At 38.5% G+C, this 22,265-nt stretch overlaps 1 pseudogene; it reads left to right on the forward strand.

Annotated features, from left to right (window-relative positions):
• The first annotated feature begins 1,033 nt into the window (after nucleotides 1–1,033).
• Nucleotides 1,034–20,517, forward strand: LOC150055662 (UDP-glucuronosyltransferase 2B15-like; annotated as a pseudogene).
• The last annotated feature ends 1,748 nt before the right edge of the window (nucleotides 20,518–22,265 follow it).

Raw genomic sequence — 22,265 nt, forward strand, 5'->3', positions numbered from 1 at the left:
GGTATCAATGTTTCTGAAGTGATGCACCTTCTATCTGTTAAATATATCTCTTCTATTAATTACAATAAACAATTTAAAAATAAAAAAGGAATGGACTTGGAACAAATAGTATTAGGTGGGCTTGGAACAAATAATATTAAGTGATATAAGCTAAACTTAGAATTAACAAAAGTCCATGTTTTCACTCTTTGAGAGAAGCAAGATCTAAAAACCACATTGATATAGAATAAATATATAGTCTTTATTTACAGACTTTACCTAGGTGTGCAATGTGCTTGATTCTTCCTTTGTAACACCATGTTGTATCTCCTGAGTCTGCAATGTCTCTGTCACATCCACAGACATATTTCACAGTGGCACACTCCTGATACACTTCTAAATAGCTCTTTTTTTAAGTGAATTAGGTCCTTTGGAGTGAAGGCATTTAAATCACTGTGAGTCAGTCATCTTGATGACTTCCTGGGGGCATTGTTAGGATTCCCTGTTAGAGTATTTCACTTCTTGAAAATTGATAGTGCATAGAGTTATAGATTTCTGGAAATATTCTAGAAAGGATTGATGGTATCGTTTAAATTGAATTGGATGAATGTGAATAATATTTCACTAGAGCTGTTACAATTATTTTTGAATCATGATTATCTAAGAAATGTTGAGCAATTCTGAAATTGCTGTGTTTATATATTTGTCAAAACAATAAAAACATGTCACCTCTCAACTTCCAGTGTTCTCTGAGTAATTGTAAAGTGGCTTATGTAAAATAGCTGATTTGCACACAAGGGTCATAAACTCCTAGCTACATGAAAGCAGTTTATTTTAAAAAGAAGGGCTGAATTTACTACCTGAATCATCCTCAAATTAAAATTTGTACTATGAATCTACCAGAATCAAATTCTCTGACTGGTCACTTTCCATAATTATTGTGACCTACCCAAGTTATATTTTAACTTCATTACTGATTTATTCCATCAATATAAGCATAAGAAATTGAAAACAAGTGAGCATAATTTGAAAGATCGCTGTGTTGATAGTCAGCATGACTGGGAAATGGATTTCAGTTCTTTTGCTGCTGCAACTGAATTATTACTTTAACTCTGGAAGCTGTAGGAAAATACTTGCATGGCCTGTGAAATATAGCCATTGGTTAAATATCAAGGTAATACTGGATTAACTCATCTTGAGGGGTCATGAAGTAACAGTTGTGAGGCCATCATCTGCTATTCTTATTGATACCAAAGAACCATCCAACAATAAATTTGAAACTTTCCCTTCATCTTCCAATACTAATGAACGAATTGAAATTTACTCAGAATTGATTTATCTGTGGACATATGAATTGCCAAGAACGACATGTTTGGCATATATATTTGGATAATATATTTAAAGCATTTTCTGATACTGGGCTAAAAGCTCGCAAGGAAGCACCATGAACAAGGAACTGATAGCCAGGCTACAAAAGGCAAGATTTGGTGTTGTGATTGCAGATGCCATTGGTCCTTGTGGAGAACTTCTGGCTGAGATATTGGAGATTCCTTTGGTGTATACTCTCCACTTCTATCCTGGCTACAAAACCGAAAAGTATAGCGGAGGGCTTCTGTTTCCTCTTCCTTATGTACCTGTCATTCTGTCAGGGTTAAGTGGTCAGATGACATTCCTGGAGAGGGTAGAAAACATGATGTGCATGCTTTATTTTGACTTTTGGTTGGAGACATTTGATTCAAAGGAGTGGAGTAGCTTTTACAGTGAAGTTTTACATAAGTCACATTTCATTTTTAATAGATTAGACTGTCACTTTTTGGATGCATATAAAATGAAAGAAATTTGTCTTTTATAGGTGAAACTGTTAAATGAGATGTAAAATTGTCTATGAGACTCCCAACTATCAAATACCATTGACAATTGACAACTACCTACATAAGCCACTCTAGGACATCATCCAATTTAAAAAATGTCATTCACAATGAAAAATTGTTCATTTTTCTTCATTTTCAAAATCACTACTTACCTCCCTGAGAGAGAATTAGTGATACTGATGAGTTACATTTTTATTATTCCTATGTATGCAGGAAATATTGTTTCCCTTGATCGATTTCCTCAACTAAATAAAAATACTTTTTATGCTCATTCTTATTTTTCTTTTTGCTTGTATCAAGGGGTATCAGAAGCCTCAAATTTGCTTGACTCACATGTTTTGAGTGGTACTTTAACACTTGAGCTATGCCTCTATTTAAGCATTTTGCTACTTACTGGATGCCCATATTAGCTTCAGGATTCAGTCTTCCAGATCTCAGAATCCTGAGTAGCTAGTCACAAGTCTGAGCCACTAGTAACCAACTGTCTCAATTTTCTAATAGTTTTATTATTCTTGATAGATCCAGTGTTTCAGCACAGACTAGATATTTAGAATTTCTAATGATTCCACATTCTTTATTATTTTTACAGTCATCCATTTTGTAGACATTAAGTCTAGTAAAGTAGGAATGTACATATGATAATTTTCTATCATTTTTAAACATGCTTCTGCATTTAATAAAATATCATCCATGAATAAGGTGAACACACTTACCTGTTCCCATTATTTCTGAAATACTTTCACATGATATTTGCCAATGTTTCTATGCAGTAAATATACACTTTGAAGCTCTTTATGTGATTCAAGTAGAAGTAATCAATCAGATAGTCAGAAAACATATTCATCTGGGAAATCAAGAATCAAGGAACAAGTTGTTGCATTAATTTGAGAACTAGTTGCTAAGCTAGTTGTTAAACTACTCTGAGAACTGCTGGGAAATGATTTCTGTCCATATTATACAATTATTGACTCTTCAGTTAGAATGTTCCTTAATGAAGAAAGAGTAGACAAATGTACAGTTAATTCTATAATCACTTATTTTATGGATTCTTTATGAATGCTAATTAGCTATGGCCCCATAAAAATAGTTTCTTATAAGTTTGCCTGTCAAAACCCCACATAAATACCACGTTTCCTGTGTAATACACTTTACAAAAAAACACATTATGTATCACTGAAAAAAAAATTTACCAGTCCTGGGGCCGGGAGTTTGGTAGAGTGCTTGCCTAGCATGCACGTAGACCGGGGTTCGATTTCTCGGTATCCCACATACATAGCAAAAAGCCAGAAGTGGTGCTGAGTCTCAAGTGGTAGAGTGCTAGCCTTGAGAAAGTCCAAGGACAGTGCTCAAACCCTGAGCCCAAGCCCAGGATTGGCAAAAAAAAAAATTTACCAGTCCTTAGGCAAAAAATAAACATATTGAGAAACACCTCTGTCATGTCCTTTCTTACTGCTAACTTTTTTCACTCTCCACTCAGGACAACCTACTACCTTAATGGAGACAATGAGTAAAGCAGGCATCTGGCTCATTCGGTCCTACTGGGACTTGGAATTCTCTCACCCAGCTTTACCAAATGTTGAATTTGTAGGAGGACTCCACGGTAAACCTACAAAACCATTGCCAAAGGTAAATATAATCCTTTTGTCAGTGTTATGTGATTTTCTTTTCAATAAATATGGCTCTGGGAGGAAGATGGCGCCTAGACAATAGGGACGCTGCCTAGCTCTCTCTCACAAAAAGAGAGAACCAGGGAGTCCCATGAATCAATTACCTTAAGACATCCACAACAACAAACTCAAGAGGCAATGGAAAAGGACCCAAACTGGAAAAGAAATCCAGATAAAGCTCACATCCAACTTTCTCAAAGAATTCGGAACGCGAGGACCCCTCCCCCACCGGGCCACCTCTGAGCCAAGAAAAGCTGCAGAGGAGGGGGCGGTGGAGGGAGCCGGGCTTGGCTGTGCCGGCCAGGCAACCGGGTCAGCGAGCCATAGAAGCAGCGGAACCCAGACGCAGAACCAGAACAGCAACCAACGGAACCCAGACGTGGACCACAAGTGGTGGCAGAGATCTCAGAGGAGTGAAGGATTCTCCAACACCGTGCAGCATCCATAGACGAATGCAGAGGCGTGAGTACTGCAGCAGACCCCCAAACACAGAGCGGGTGCCAAGCCATAGAACTTAACTCAGACCCCTCCACCCCGCCTGACAAAATGAGGAGCAGGGGGACAAGGAATTTAGAATCCTGTCCCTTCCCTCAACAGCCCCCTCCCCCAGTCCAATGACTGGAGGTGGGCGGCACTAAGACCCAGCACCCCACGAAGGGAGGCGGAGGTGTTCCAGTCCCCACCTGCCCACCAGGTTCCTCTCCCAGGCCTCTGACTGCAGACTGACAGGTGGGCTACGCCAAGACCCAGCACCCCACCAGGGGAGGCGGGGGTGTCCCAGCTCCCACCCGCCCATCTGGTTCCTCTCCCAAGCCACTGGGTCTGGAGAGTGGGGAGCACTGTGTCCCTGCCTTACAACAGCGGGTGGGGTGTACGGGACAATAGGACCCAGCAGCTGTCCCCCTCAAATCTTGAGCTGGGCATTCTCCAGCTGGGAATCCTGAGTGAGACAGCACCAAGGGGCGCCCCACAGTCACAGACTCTCTGACAAAGCAGCAGGGAACTGAAGGGCCGACCAGCAGCCAAGCTAGCTTTCTGAGAATCAGAAAGGCTGTGCTCTGCCCTTGGAGTGCACATCCTCAGCTGGGCCGTGCCCCTCGGAACAGAGCAGACAGCTGCTTGTCCTTCTGAGAGCCTCTGGAAGCTCCCAAACCCCAGACCCTTGACTGGGGGCCTGCCCCTAGAAGCAGCACAGGAAAACCAACCATCTGCCCAGGATGCTGAGACCGAAGCTCGCAGATTCATCCCACGGCACACTGGAAGGCCACTGGCTGGCTGAGAGCTAGTCGTACAGCAGCACACAGCCTCTGGGAATCTACTGACCACAGAGCGAACTACAACAACAGTTCTCGGTGCCGAGGAGAGCTCAAAGAAGAATCACAACATACATAAATAATCAAAGTCCCACACAAAGCCCAAAAGGCAACAATGAGAGAGATGTCACCATCCCAAGAAATGACACCTGAAGAGACACGAAACATGACCCTTTTCAAGGAGATGATTGTGAACATGACTAAAGAGATTAAAACAGAATTCCAAAAACAATTCCAGGAACATAAGCAGGAAATCTCCAAAGAGCTCCTCGAATTCAAAACAGAAATGGAAGAAAAGATTAATACCCTCAGAGCAGACATGAACAGCTCAGCGTCCACACTTCAAGCAAAAATGGAGGCATTAAGCAGCAGATTGACGGAGATGGAGAATAGAACATCAGAAACGGAAGACAAAACACAAGAACTGGAATAGATAATCGCCACCTTGGAAAAAATCAGTCAGAATCTACCAGAGAGAGCTCCAGGAACTGGGAGATGCAGCAAAGAAGTCTAATCTTCGTATAATAGGGATTGAGGAGGGGGCCGAATTCCAGGACAAAGGTATGCAACCTTTATTCACCAAAATCATAGCAGAGAACTTCCCCAACTTTAAAAGGGAAAATACTCACATTATTGAAGGTTTCAGGACCCCAAGCAGGCAAGATCCTAGAAGGAACACACCTAGACATATCATAGTAAAGACATTAGACCCGAATACCAAGGAATTGATCTTAAATGCTGCAAAAACAAAGAAGGAGCTATATTATAATGGGAAGAACATTCGAATTACAGCAGATCTCTCCACGCAAACCCTAAATGCAAGAAAAGCTTAGAAAAACATCATTGATGTCCTGAAGACCAACAACTGCCAACCCAGGCTGATATATCCAGCAAAACTAGCATTTACATTTGAGGGAGAAACAAGAATATTTCACTCCAAAGAGAAGCTTTATGAATACGTGCACACTAAACCAGCGTTACAAAGAATACTAATTAACCGAGAACAAATTGTAGAACATCAAGAACTCCCATCAAGAAGCAAACATCTATAATTCACTAAACACAAAAGGGGAAAAAAGAGAAAGAAACTTAGAAGTAAAAACAAATAACAACAATGGAAACTGACCACTTCTCCATAATCTCCCTAAATGTGAACGGGCTGAACAATCCAATCAAAAGACACAGAGCAGCAGACTGGATTAAGAAACACCACCCATCAATATGTTGTCTCCAAGAGACACACTTCACTTCCAAATTCCAAATGAAAGGCTGGAAATGAATTTTCTACTCCAATGCACCATCAAAAAAGCAGGAGTAGCCATCTTAATCTTCAACAAAATTAACTTCTCAGTAAAATCAGTACATAAAGATAGAGACTGCCATTATATATTAGTAAAGGGTACAATCCATGCCCATAATATTACAGTTATAAACATTTACTCCCCCAACAGAGGAGCACCCAAATTCGTCAAACAAACTCTCTTAGAATTACAGAACAAGATAGACTCAAACACAATCATACTGGGAGACCTCAATACACCACTCTCAACAAATGACAGGTCAACTCAACAAAAATTAAGGAAAGACACCATCAACTTAAACGATACCATAGCCCAGCTGGGCTTAACAGATATACACAGAGTCTTCCACCCAACAGCAAAACTTTTTACATTTGTCTCAGCAGCACATGGAACACACTCCAAAATAGATCATACAATAGTTCATACAGAAAACTTAAGCAGATACAACAGGACTGATGTAGTCCTATGCACTCTATCAGACCACAGTGGAGTCAGACTAATTCTGAACAACGCAGTCAAAGTCAAAAATATTCAATCACTTTGACAAAGGAGCCAAAGATATACAATGGAACAAACATAGTCTATTCAATTATTGGTGGTGGCAAAACTGGGCAGCCACATGCAGAAAACTAAAAATTGACCCTAGCCTTTCGCCATGCACAAGCATTAACTCAAAGTGGATCAAAGACCTCAACGTCAGACCAGAAACCATGAAATTGCTACATGATAATGTAGGAGAGACACTGGAAATCATAGGCACAGGCAACAGATTCCTGAAGAGAATCCCAGGGTCACAACAGATTGGAGAGAGACGTGATAAATGGGACTAACTAAAAATAAAAATTTTCTGTACAGATAAAAACAGAGTCACAAAAGTAGAGAGACAGCCAACCAACTGGGAAAAGATATTCACCAACAATACATTTGACAAATGCTTAATATCCAGTATCTACAGGGAACTCAAGAAACTAATCCCCTCCAAACCCAATAAACCATTCACTAAATGGGCAGGGAACTAAAGAGAGACCTATCAGAAGAAGAGATTAAAATGGCAGAAAAACATGAGAAAATGTTCATCATCTATGGTCATAAAGGAAATGCAAATAAAAACAACCCTAAGATACCACCTTACCCCAACAAGAATGGCCAAGATTTTGAACTCAGACAATGACAGTTGCTGGTGGGGTTGTGGAGAAAAAGGAACCCTACTGCACTGCTGGTGGGATTGTAAACTAGTTCAGCCACTCTGGAAAGCAGTGTGGAGGTTCCTTAAAGAACTGAAAATAGACCTTCCCTACGATCCCGCCATACCACTTCTGGGCATTTATCCTGAACAGCATGACCCAGGATATTTTAAAGACACCTGCTCAGCTATGTTCATCTCTGCACTATTTACAATAGCCAGGCAATGGAAACAACCCAGATGCCCTACTGCGGATGAATGGATACAGAAAATGTGGTGTATATACAGAATGGAATTGTACATAGCCAACAGACAAGATAAAATAATGGCATTTGCAGGGAAGTGGATGAATCTAGAGCGAATCATGTTGAGTGAGACAAGTCAAGACCTAAGGAACAAAAGGCACATGGTATCCTTAATATGCGGTTATTAAATCCAAAGTGTACAAGAGCGAGGACTCAATAACTGCATACCCAAAGCAATGGACGTGGTAATGGAAATACAAACATAACTATATAGACAAAAGAACCTATGACTCTATAATTATAATGTTTTATTTCATAAACTGATATGTTTCTATGACATACAAACCGTTAGCCTAATTTTGATTAAGTTCTAAAAACTAAGTCCCAGAGAATGTAATTAGAGATTCCCTCCTTGAACAATTGTTTGTTAAATTTGTCATTTAAAATATGATGTAAACATAAGCCATAAAATTAATGATTGTTGTTCTTAAGGTACTATGTTATCTCTCATCACTTCTATTATCCCTTGGTTATCTCATATTGTTACACTATCTCACTTTGTTACCTGATATAGCGGATATATTTGTATTTGGTTATCTGAAATTGGATAGGGAATGGGGGAAAACAAGATGAGCGGTGGGGGAGGGGAGAAGGGAAATGGGGACCATGACATATGAAAGGATATCAATGTGTGGGAATTAAGGCACCATTTATCTGGCAAATATCATGTAACCCTTCTATTAATTACAATAAAAAATACATTAAAAAAAAGAAAACTAGTAACAAGAGATGCTGGAGGGGATGTGGCCAGGAGGTATCACTACTACACTGTTGGTGGGAGTGCAAACTTGTTCAACCACTATGGAAAGCAGTATGGCAGTTCCTCAAAAGACTAAACATAGAGCTCCCCTATGACCCAGCAATTCCACTACTTGGCATTTACCCAATTGTCCAGAAACAAGGACATAGTAAATTCACTAGTACAACGATGTTCATTGCAGCACTATTTACCACAGCAAAGATATGGAACCAATCCAAATGTCCCTCAGTTGATGAGTGGATCAACAAGATGTGGTATTTATACACAATGAAATTCTATGCTGCTGTCAGAAAGAATGACATCTCCCCATTTGTTAGGAAATGGAAAGACTTAGAAAAAGTCATATTAAGTGAAGTAAGCCAGACTCAAAGGAACATAGTCTCAATGGTTTCCCTAATTGGTCATAATCAGTAGAAAACTTGGGCTCTCCTAGCAGAGATTTGCAATAGAGCAAAACCTAGATCCATAAGGCCATATAGTATGATGCTAAATGAAAGGACCTCTAGGATATACAAAAAAAAGCCCTATGATGAGTGATTGTTGTCCTTAATGTACTATGTTATCTCTCATCTCTTTTGCTGTCCCTTGATTATCTCATATTGTTACAGTATCTTACTTTGTTATCTGATATATTGGATATATTTTTATTTGGTTATTTGAAATTGGATAGGGAAGGGGGGAAAGCAAGATGAGGGGTGAGAGTGGGGGGAGGGAAATGGGGACCAAAACATGGGAAAGGGTATCAATGTGTATGAATTAATGCAACTTCTATCTGGCAAATATAATGTAACCCTTCTATTAATTAAAATAAAAATATATGAAAAAATATGGCTCTGTACCACTCAACACAAGTCTACTTAGATTGAAAGCAGGAAGTGGGATAAAGCATTCTAAGTATTAAAAATGAGTTTTGCACCATCACAATTTTCTGCATTCCAGTCAGTGCAGAGTCTTTCAGGACAAAGTCAGTTTAATTAAAACTTAATAATTCAGTCCCTAGAAGGAATCCTTACAAAAACATCAAGTGATTAGCATATTAAAGAAGTATGCATGGAGGTAGAATAACGCTAAAATCAACCCTCATACTTTATAATCCACTTAAAAGGATAATTTAGAGTCAATTAGTAAAAATTCTGTGAAAGCATCTTGGAAAGGAAAGACACAATACTAAAAGAACAGAGATGGGAATTATAGAATGTTTCTCAGTCAATGATAAGATGTTCTGTAAATAACATTAACAAATCAGTTGAAGAATGATAATTGAAAAAGATGTATAAGAAAAGCAATTCAAAAAGTGAGAACAATTTATAAGAACTATGACTTTTGTTTCACAGGTAAAATTGTTAGAGAAATAATTTAGATTACATGTAGAAACGTTTGGACAATTTGTTGCCCTATGGTGCAAAATACTATATACTATTATCAGTGTCCTTTCTAGTGGCTGATTGAAAACTATGCTTTATGCATACTGCTCTGTTTATTTTGTGTTCCAGTGTGAGTGTCTGATAAAATTTGAATTTTTTCTCCTTAGTTTTACATTAAATTTTTACTGCTGATCCTATGTAGGACTTGCATTCAAGAACAGGCTATAGGCTCTGAGCTTCAGTGCTCACATTTAGTGCTCTACCACTTGAGCCACAGTTCTATATTGAACTTAATGCTGGTTAATTGGAACTGAAAGACTCAGGCAAGCTTTGACTCATGATCCTCAGAGCTCATCATCCTGACTATCTAGGATTACAGGCAAGAGCCACTATGCTTGGCTAATTTGATATATCAAAATTTTAAATAATTTTTGCTTCACTATTATTTGTGTATGTTCGTGTGTGTGTGTGTGTGTGTGTGTGTGTGTGTGTGTGTTTGTGAGAGAGAGAGGAGGGAGAGGGAGAAGGGGGAGAGAGTGAAATGAAGCAAATTTTTTCTTCACAGGAAATGGAAGAGTATGTGCAGAGCTCTGGGGAAAATGGTGTGGTGGTGTTTTCCCTGGGGTCAATGGTTGTTAACATAACAGAAGAGACAGCCAATGAGATTGCACTGGCACAAATTCCACAAAAGGTGAGATATAATGCATCAATAGCAGTCTTCACTGAATGGGCCATAAACTTTGTAGGCATCTGATTACACTAGCTTCCCAGTGCAACATACTCTGTCACAATAGCTTTAATTTATTTTAGATAGTTGAAAGACAAAGATATGCCCAACTGGTACTCCAATAGTATACAATCTGAACATTTTTCATCTTCAATAAATACAACATGTATTTTGTCACTTGAAAAGAACACAGCAGTCACAATGTGAAATTGTGTGTGTGTTTGTGTGTGTGTCTTGAGAAGTTTATTTTTAAAATCCTTAGATTTTGAGCGGAAGATGGCACCGAGACAATAGGGACGCTGCCTAGCTCTCTCCCACAAAAAGAGAGAACCAGGGAATCCCAACTACCTTAAGAAATCCACAGCAACAAACTCAAAAAGCAATGGAGAAGGACTCAAACCGGAAAAGAAATCCAGATAAAGCTCACATCCAACTTTCTCAAAGAATTCGGAATGCGAGGACCCCTCCCCCACCTCCCAGCCGGCTCCAAGCCACAAAAAGCGGCAGCGGAGGGCACCAGGCTGGGCAGCCCCAACCACCACAGAAGCCAGCAGCAGAAGCCAGAGGCAGGACACAGCGCAGACCAGAACAGCAAGCAGCAGAACCCAGACACAGACCACAGGCGGCGGCGGAGATCCGAGGTGAGTGAATGATTCTCCAACACCGTGGAGCACCCACAGCCAATGCAGAGGGGTGAGTAGCCCAGCGGATAGTCCAGAGGGTCCCCAAACCCATCGGAAAGCACAGCTGGTACCAAGCTATACAACTTAACTAAGACGCCTCCACCCCGCCTGAGAAAGACTGGCAAGGGCAGGGGGGCAAGGAATTTAGAATCCTGTCCCTTCCCTCAAGAGCCCCCTACCCCAGGCCATTGACTGGTGACAGAAGTCAGTAGCCTTCTTGTACACCAACAATACACAAACAGAAGGCCAAATCAAGAAAATGATCCCATTCACAATAGCCCCCAAAAGAATAAAATACTTAGGAATATACTTAACCAAAGAAGTAAAGGAATTATTCAATGAAAATTATAAAAGCCTAATGAAAGAAATTAAAGAGGACACTAGGAAATGGAAAGACATTCCATGCTCATGGCTAGGGAGAACCAACATAGTGAAAATGGCTATACTGACAAAATTGATATACAAATTCAATGCAATCCCCATCAAATCCCAAAGACATTCTTTACGGAAATTGAAGATATAATCCAAAGGTTCATATGGAACAAGAAAAGACCTAGAATAGCCAAAACAATTCTAGGCAAAAAGAACAATGCTGGTGATATTACAACACCAGACTTCAAACTCTACTATAGAGCCATAATAACAAAAAACTGCTTGGTATTGACACTAAAACAGACCAGAAGATCAGTGAAACAGAACAGAAGACCCAGAAATAGAACCACATACCTATAGTCAACTTGTATTTGACAAAGGAGCCAAAGATATACAATAGAACAAACACAGCCTATTCAATTATTGGTGCTGGCAAAACTGGGCAGCCACATGCAGAAAACTAAAAATTGACCCTAGCCTTTTGCCATGCACAAGCATTAACTCAAAGTGGATCAAAGACCTCAACATCAGACCGGAAACCGTGAAATTGCTACACGATAAAGTAGGAGAGACACTGGAAATCATAGGCACAGGCAACAGATTCCTGAAGAGAATCCCAGGGTCACAACAGATTGGAGAGAGACGTGATAAATGGGACTAACTAAAAATAAAAAGTTTCTGTACAGATAAAAACAGAGTTACAAAAGTAGAGAGACAGCCAACCAACTGGGAAAAGATATTCACCAACAATACATCTGACAAATGCTTAATATCCAGTATCTACAGGGAACTCAAGAAGCTAATCCCCTCCAAACCGAATAAACCATTCACTAAATGGGCAAGGGAACTAAAGAGACACTTATCAGAAGAGATTAAAATGGCAGAAAAGCATATGAGAAAATGTTCATCATCTGTGGTCATAAAGGAAATGCAAATAAAAACAACCCTAAGATACCACCTTACCCCAACAAGAATGGCCAAGATTTTGAACTCAGACAATGACAGTTGCTGGTGGGGCTGTGGAGAAAAAGGAACCCTACTACACTGCTGGTGGGAATGTAGACTAGTTCAGTCACTCTGGAAAGCAGTGTGGAGGGTTCTTAAAGAACTGAAAATAGACCTTCCCTACGATCCCGCCATACCACTTCTGGGCATTTATCCTGAACAGCACGACCCAGGATATTATAAGGACACCTGCTCAGCTATGTTCATCTCTGCACTATTCACAATAGCCAGGCAATGGAAACAATGCAGATGCCCTACTGCAGATGAATGGATACAGAAAATGTGGTATATATACAGAATGGAATTCTACATCGCCAACAGACAAGATAAAATAATGGCATTCGCAGGGAAGTGGATGAATCTAGAGCGAATCATGTTGAGTGAGACAAGTCAAGACCTAAGGAACAAAAGGCATATGGTATCCTTAGTATGTGGCTATTAAATCCAAAGAGTACAAGAGCGAGGACTCAATAACTTCATACCCAATGCTATGGACATGGTAATGGAAATACAAACATAACTATATAGACATAAAACCTATGACTCTATAGACATAATGTTTTATTTCTTAAATTAATGTTTCTATGACATACAAACCCTTAGCCTAATTTTGATTAAGTTCTAAATACTAAGTCCCAGTGATTGTCTATACAGATTCCCTTCTTGAACACTTGTTTGTTAAACTTGTCATTTAAAATATGATGTAAAAATCAACATTAGTAAATTCTTTAAAAAAACTGATTTCATACATTTGACCACAGTGAACTATGCAATATAATTCTAGATAATCTTAATGTAAAATATAAATATGAAATACAAAAAATACAAACATTTTGCTGTAAAAGAAAAAAATCCTTAGATTTTAAAAATGTAATTCCGGTACATAAATGTTAGCCTTTATTCCCCCCTCATTATAAATAGCTCAATAAAATGGAGGGGAATTATGCACTCAAATTTACATTTACCTTTAAGAGAAATATACAAAATATGAGTGGACTTTGTGTCTATTCCCTGTTTTGTGTCAGAACTGCCGCAGGTGTTATTCATGATGAATCTGTTCTTTTTTTTTATCTTTGAGTAAACCCTAGAAGGGTTACAGTTACATTTGCCAGGTAATGGGTGCATTACTTCTTACACATTGATACCCCCTTTTCATGTTTTTGTCTCCGTTTCTCTCCCCTACTCACTCTGAATCATCTTGTATCTCCCTCCTTCCTTTTCCTATTTCAATAAAATAAACATATCTAGAATATCCCAGATAACTAAGTCAGATACAGAAACAATAAGAGATTGATTAAAAGGGTAAAAAAAGAGAAGAGAAATATCAGAGTACTTTAAGAACAACAATCACATATTATAAATCTCTTGTTTCCAGATCCTGGAGATCCTTTAATTAAGTCTCATCCTATATGGTCTGATGAATCTCGGGTTTTGAGTTATTATAATCCTCTGCTAGGAGGGTCCTAGATGTATACCAATTGTTACAAAAGAGGGAAACCATCGAGCCTATGTTCCTTTGGGGATGGCTTACTTCACTTAATATGATTGTTTTCAAGTCTTTCCATTTCCTTAAAAATAGGGTGATGCCATTCTTTCTGATGGCAACGTACATTTCCATTGTGTATATGTACCACATCTTCTTGATCTAATCATCTCCCGAGGGGAATCTGGGTTAGGAATCTTAGCTATGGTAAATAGTGCTGCAATGAACATCCTTGTGCTAATGGCTTTAGTTTTTCCTTGTTTCTGGACATTTGGGTAAATGCCAAGGAGTGGAATTGCTGGGTCATAGATGAGCTCTATGTTTAGTTTTTTGATGAATCGCTATACTGCTTTCCATAGTGGTTGAAAGAGTTTACACTCCCACCAACAATGTAAGAGTGATCCATCCTGGCCACATCCATGCCAGCATCTGTTGTTATTAGATTTCTTGATCATGGCCATTCTAATTGGAGTGAGGTGGAATCTCAAAGTTGTTTTGATTTGCATTTCTTTTATGGCCAGAGAGATATCAAGCTTTCTTCATGGGTCTACAGGCCATTTTTATTTCTTCTTCAGAGAAGTCTCTCTTTAAGACTTGGCCCACCTTTTAATGGGTTGTTTGTTACTTTCAATATTTGTTTTGGAGAGACTCAATGTCTTAGCTGTAGATATTTTTTAGATATGAGGCACTTGTCTCTTGTATGGCTTCTGAAGATCTCCATTCTGTCGGCTTTCTATTAATCTTGCTAGCTACAACCTTTGCCATACAGAAGCTTTGCAGTTTAATGCAGTCAGTAGCGTTTATCCAAATTTCTTTAATTTGTTGTGTTTCTGGGTCTTTGTTAAGAAAGATTTGACCTCTGCCAAGGAGACCTAGTGTATATCCTATTCCTTCTTGTAATGTTTTCAAGGTATCTGATTTTACCTCAAGGTATTTGATCCATTTGGAATTAATCCTGGTGAAGGGTCACATAGAAGGATCCAACATTACTTTTCTGCAGGTGCTTAACCAATTCTCCCAGCACCACTTGTTGAAGAGGCTGTATTTCTTTCATCTTATTTTTTTGGCTCCCGAATAAAGAATAGGTGGCCATAAGTCTGTGTGTTGATTTCTGGATCTTAAGTTCTAATCCATTAGTCCTCAGAACTGTTGTTGTGCCAGTATCAAGCTGTTTTGACTACTCTATAGCTCTGTAATAGCTTGGTATTGATATTCCTCCATGTCTGTTCTTTTTGCTAAGTATTGTTTTTGCTATAGGGGCTTTCTGTTATTCTATATGAAATTTTGGATTGCTTCTTCTAGTTCCTTAAAGAATGACATTGGGATGTTGTTGGGTTTTGCAGGCTGGATTGCCATTTTAACGACGTTAATTCTAATAATCCAGGAGCACGTGAGGTTTTTCCACTTTCTCAGTTCTACTTTTATTTCTGTTTTCATGGTTTTAAAGTTTTCATCAAAAAGTTCCTTTACATTCTTAGTTAATTCCTAGGCACTTTATTATTTTTTGAAGCTATTACAAAAGAAATTGCTTTCCTGATATCTGCCTAGCTCTTCTCATTTTTGGCACACAGGAAAGCAGTTGATATTTGAGGGTTAATTTTATACCCTGCTACCTTGCCGAAGTTTTGAATCAGCTCAACTAATTTGGGGTCATCTGCAAAGAGGGAACATTTCAATCTCTCTTTTCCTATTTGGGTCCCCTTTATGCTTGTTTCTTGCATTATTGCTGTGGCTAGAATTTCTAGTTCTCTGTTAAAGAGGAGTGGAGAGAGTGGACATCCTTGTCTTGTTCCTCATTTTAGAGGAAATGGCTTTAGCTTTTCACCGTTAAGTATAATGCTAACTGTAGGTTTGTCATACACAGTCTTTGTTATACCTAGGAATGTTCTATGGATTCCTAGTTTCTTCAGAGCTTTTAGCAGAAAGGCATTTTGTCAAATGCCTTTTCTGCATCTATTGAAATGATCATGTGATTCTTGTCCTTGCTCCTCTTGATGTGATGAACTATATTGATTGTCTTGCATATATTGGACCAGCTTTGCACCCCTGTGATGAATCCTGTTCAATCATAATGCATAATTTCTTGATGAGGTGTAGAAGACTGTTGGCTAGAACTTTGCTTAGAAATTTTGCATCAATATTCATCACATTAATAGGTCTATAGTTATCTTTCTTTGATGAGTCTCTGTCTGATTTTAGGGTGGGGGTTATGCTGGCTTCATAGAATAAGTTTGGCTAAGAGCCTTCGTTTTCAATTTCATTGAAGAGCTTGAGAAGTATTGGTATGAGCTCTACTTTAAAAGCCTTATAGAATTCAACTGTGAATCCATCAGGGACTGGGCCTTTCTTGGATGGGAGGTCTCTGATTGCCATTTCTATTTCAATACTTGAAATAGGCCTGGTTACTTGGTTTAGGTCTTCTTGGTTCAGTGTGGATATGTTTATATTGGCTAGAAATTCATCCATCTCTTCTAGATTCTCAAATTTGTTGGCATAAATGTTTGAAAAGTATTTCTTTGCGACATTCTGGATCTTAGTAATATCTGTCATGATATTTCTATTAGCATCCATGATTTTGTTTATTTGGGTGTGCTCCCTTCTTTTGTGGTTAGATTTGAAAAAGGTTTGTCAATTTTGCTAATTTTTTCAAAGAACCAATTCCTTGTTTTGTTGATTTTTCCATGGTTTTGTTTGGATCTATGTGTGGTTTTAGTAAAATTAAAGTTTTCTTGATGAAGTTGTGTGATCTTGCATTAGTTGTGAATATAGATAGCATGGTTATATCCTCCTGGAACTATGATCCATGTATTAGTATGTTACATCCATCTAGGTTTCTCCTCACTAATGAATTATTTTTCATTTCATTAATAATTATTTAATCCATAAACCTGATACTTATCACATCATTTGTCTAATACTATGAAGTTTATGATGCTATTCATATTGAATATGAAAATGAGTACATTAAATATTCATAACCTTTTTCTCTCAGTCTTTCAAATTGCATTAATTAACCTTACTTATTCTCTTTATCCATTTTACGAAAGCCATCTAACCACATGTTCTCTAAATTTGAAAAGTTACCCTTTAAATTTAAAAATATATTGTCTTTAACTACCAGGTTCTTTGGAGATTTAATGGCAAGTAACCAGACACCTTAGGAGCTAATACCCGGCTGTACACGTGGCTCCGCAAGAATGACCTCCTTGGTAAGATTCTGAAAAACAACCACTGAAAACATGAGCAGATTTAGACATAGGTGATGACAGTGCAACAGGAAGCACACTGATGGAGGTTTATTGATGAAATCTCAAAAATGAATGCAAACATTTTATATTTGTAATCTCAGCCTAAAGAAAATAAGCATGAATCATTTGAATTTTATTATAATCTGATGTATTATATATAATGTTTATCTTTTTTCTTTGTCTTTTAAAAATTTTAATTTTATTGACAGGGTGATATATAGAGGTTACAGTTACATATGTCAGGGAGTGTGTACCTTTCTTCTCGGACATTGTTACCCTCCCATGTTCTTCTCTTCCTTTCCCTTCCCCCACCCCCAAATACTGAAGTCCATTTCCAACTTCTTGTCTCTCTGTTATATTGGTTCATGCTTTGTCCTTTGTCTCATCATCTTGTTGTTCCCCTTCCATTGCTAATTTAATAAGCAAATAGGCATATATACAATACACCAGTTACCAAACTCAGATACATAAACCACAAGGCATAAGCTAGAAGGGGGAAAATAAAAGAAAAAATAAATACCTTCACTTAGTACATTAAAAATAACAACCACAGGGGCCGGGAGGTTGGCCTAGTGGTTGAGTGCTTGCCTCGCATACAGGAAGACCTAGGTTCGATTCCTCGGTACCACATACATAGAAAAAAGCCAGAAGTGGTGCTGAGGCTCAAGTGAGAGTTCTGGCCTTAAGAAAGTCCAAGGACAGTGCTCAGGCCCTGAGCTCAAGCACAGGACTGGCAAAAAAAATAAATAACAACCACAAAGAAGAAACCGTTGTTTTTTTACATATACCAGAATTCATTTCACTTAGCATCATTCTATAGAGTCATATGTGCATATTTACTGAGCTATTGTAATTCTTTGTCAATACTAAGCCTACTTTCAAAGAAAACATGAAACTTTCCAAGTCTTTCCATTTCCCTACGAATGTGACAATGTCATTTTCTCTAAATATCTGAAGTTATATCTCTGTCTCTCAATTCAAACACTGCCTTATCCATCCTCTAAAGAAGGACAAGTATTTACAATGCCACTGAAAAAAACACCTTTAATGAATGAGTGTGCTTTTTGTTGTTGGTAGTAGTGATGGTCATGAGCATGAAGTATGGGCCTGGGTCCTGTCCCCAAGCTCTTCAGCTTAAGGCTACATCTCTACCACTTGAGCCACAGTGCCAATTTTGATTTTCTGGTGGTTAATTAGAGGTAAAAGTCTCATGGACTTTGGTGCCCGGGATGACTTTGAACCCTCGTTCGTAGATCTCAACGTCTTAAGTAGGGAGCATTACTGATGTGCGCCACCAGCATCCAGCTAGTGGGCATTTCATGTGGGAAAAATATCATGTTTCTTAGCATAAAGTGATAATACACTGTTTCAAAAATCCCTCTTTCACTAGGTTAATGTAATACTTGTAAGTTTATGAGAGCATAATCTAACATAAATATTTTCTTCTTACAATTTGCTCTCTGTTATCCATTATGGGTTTTAGGTTCGGCAGGAAATGGTATATTCATTCTCAAACCTCAAGTCACCCAAAACATAAAGCATGTCCCATAAGACTTGTGCTTACCTCTCAAGTGGACTAGGTGCTACTTGCGGTGAGCCATGAAAGCCATTTCAATGCAGTGTCATCGGTTCAATATTGTTATTTGGAGAACACTGCTCCAGTCAGTGCCTGCAATGTATAGTTCTCATTTTATGTCCACATCTTTTAATGAACACTCTTGTTGAAATTCTCCTAGGTCATCCCCAAACCAAAGCTTTCATCACTCACGGTAGAGCAAATGGAGTCTATGAGGCCATCCATCATGGGATTCCCTGGTGGCATTCCTTTGTTTGGGGAACAGCATGACAACATTGCTCACATGGTGGCAAAAGGAGCAGCTGTTCAAGTGGATATAAGAGCAATGTCACGAAAAGACTTGCTCAGAGCACTGGATGCAGTCATTAACAACCCTGTGTGAGTACATGTTCCAGTGTGTATGTATGAGATTGTGTCTGTCTATCTTTCTGTCTGATTGTCTAGACATTAAACCTTGGGAAACTGGTTAACTATCCTACCCGCTCGTTAGTATACTTATGTTTTATTAAATAGCCTTTAAAGAATATTTCTTACCAGTGTGTGAACATTTAAATTACCATCAGTTTAGAGTTGCTTAATAGTGGAAGAGTCATCATAACCCATCATGTGTGTCACAAATCAAAATGGGCTTGTGTGTGTTTGTGTCTGTGTGTGTGTGTGTGTGTGTGTGTATGTGTGTTGCAACCTTGTCATGCTATAGAGGCCAGGGTGGGTTTAAATCATGGTCAGCATCTTTCACTATTTGGAATGCTGAGAGTTCATGGATTCACTTTCATTTCCAGCCATAATACCTCATTTTTGTTGCCAGCATGGAAAAAAAATATCAAATCCCTCAGCATTCGAAAACAGGACAAAAGTGTACTGAAAGGAATCAGTAAGGATGAAAACCAAAGATTGGAAGAAAAATGAGGAAAACAATTAAATAAGGACACAGGCACACTCCCTGCACATGTGACACTAACCCACTCACATATAATTTCTTCTAGCTTAAGATCTAACTGGCTACTCTTTATAAAATAAATGCTTATGAAATAAATATTTGGCAAATACAATATGAAATTATGATAGTTAACATTTTGCTATAGTGAAAAGGATGAACCATTTCAGTTTCTGTTTTCTGGTTTTTATTTTGTTGTTGTTATTGTTTTTTGTTTTGCCAGTCCTGGGGCTTGAACTCAGGAGCCAAAACACTGTCCTTGGGCTTCTTCAAGGCTACAGCCTTACCACTTGAGCAATAGCACCACTTCTGGCTTTTTCTTTTTACGTGGTACTGAGGAATCGAACTTGGGTCTTTGTGCAGGCTATGCAAGATCTCTACCACTAGGCAAAACCTCTGGCCCTCTGCTGTTTTCCTTCCTAGCTCATTTTCAGAAATTGATGTCAATTTGATTTACCTTTAGCTATAAAAAGAATGCTATGTGGTTATCAGCCATTCACCATGATCAGCCTATGAATCCCCTGGATCGAGCTGTCTTCTGGATCGAGTTTGTCATGCGCCACAAAGGAGCCAAGCACCTGAGGCCACTTGCTCACAACCTCACCTGGTACCAGTACCACTCTCTGGATGTTCTTGGGTTCCTGCTGGCCTGTGTGGTCACTGTAACTTTCCTCGTCATGAAATGTTGCCTGCTTGTTTACCAAAAGATTTTTAATGTGGAAAACAAGAAAAAGAGAGATTAGAGCTTTCAGCACCTCTGGAAATGGACAAAAAGCCTACAAAGCAAGACCACCCTAAGGATTGTGAGCACAGTCAAGCTGTGATAGATTCTCCTCCACATTTTACCTAAACCTGTGTCTTTGGAATTTTCAAATGGATCTTACTTCTGATTAAACATGAAGTAATGTACAATTCTCATTTCAGATTTCCTCAAAAAGTTTCACTTTAATGGTTTATCTATGTTAGTATTACTGAATGAACTTAGAACTTATGTCTCCGCATCTCACCAAACCTATGCCCTTTCAACATTGAACTAACTCTTGATTAAACATGAAATAATGTACAATTCTAATTTCAGAATTCCTAAGATATTCCACATCACTAATTTATGTAGTTAATATAGCTGAATCAACTGGGACTTATGGAAATTTGAATCTGTTGATTTAAAATAAGCATAAAATCCAAAGTTTTATTGTGCATTCCGTACAAGGGGATTCTGTAATAAAACATAATAAAGGAGACTCATTGTATCTTTGCTCCCTCCCAATTGAGAGAGACAGTAGAGTTAAAATGGTGACAACAGAACTGGGAGTTTGGCCTCGTGGTAGTGCTTGCCTAGCAAGGACGAAGACCCTGGTACAATTCCTCGGTGCTACACACATAGAACAAAAACAGAAGTGGTGCTGTGGCTCAAGTGGTAGAATTCTAGCCTTGAAAAAGCCCAAGGACAGTGCTTAGACCCCGAGCTCATGGTCCAGGAATGGCACAAAAAAAAAAGGAGGTGAAAACAAAAACCTGAGAAAGGGTACCATTGTGTGAGAAGTAGTGCGCCTATTATCTGGCAAATGTAACTGTAACCCCTATATACATTACAATAAAAAAGAATTTTTATAATAAAAAAGATGTGACAGCTTTTATTCAGAGTACTGAATCATGGGGTATAGTTGACAGTAACTGAACTTAACTTCTGCTAAGGCAAAGCCAACTAAGATGTTCATAAACATAAAAATGGAATAAGATGAAGTGAAAAAGGGAGACCAAAGTTTTTATCAAGACAGCATATTATAAAAGAAGAGGGAAATTACTGAAAATGGCCTGTCCTGGGTGGAAGCGTTTCAGGTTGTGCATTGTACATTGTTGCTGAGTCATATTTTGGGGAGCAAAAACAAATTGTGGTCTCCTAAAATGACATAACAAAAACTTAGTGTAGGTAGAGCCAGGGATACATCTGGTCACTTTTCTCACTTCAGCCACAACACCACTTCTGGCTTTTTCTATATATGTGGCATGGAGGAATCAAACCTGGGTCTTTATGCATGCCAGGCTAGAACTCTACCACTAGACCAAACTCCTGGCCCAATATTGTTTTTTTTAATGCTTAGTACCATGGAAGAATATGCCGTGTACATCTCTTTTGAAATTCAAGAACTGTTTTCCTATTTTCTATTTTGCAAAGTCTCTTAAGATTCAAAGGTTGAAACAGGACCTCCTCTTTCTTGCATTAATTACACACTCAAAAATTAATTACACACTGAGTACATGAAATACTAACTGTATATTACATTTTAATTATTCCTGAATATTAATACCTAAAAGCAATTGTAAAGCAGCTTTAAAGCTACAGGGAACATTTAAAAGTGCAAAATGTTCCCCAAAACCCATGAATCATGTTGAGTGAGAAAAGTCAAGACCAAAGGATTAAATGGTGCATGGCATTCTTAATATGTGGATATTAGATCCAAACAGTACAACGATGACTTTATATATTTGG

This window comes from Megascapheus bottae, chromosome 13, assembly GCF_031878675.1.
Source record: "Megascapheus bottae isolate mThoBot1 chromosome 13, mThoBot2.hap1, whole genome shotgun sequence".
NCBI classification, from domain to species: Eukaryota; Metazoa; Chordata; class Mammalia; order Rodentia; family Geomyidae; genus Megascapheus; species Megascapheus bottae.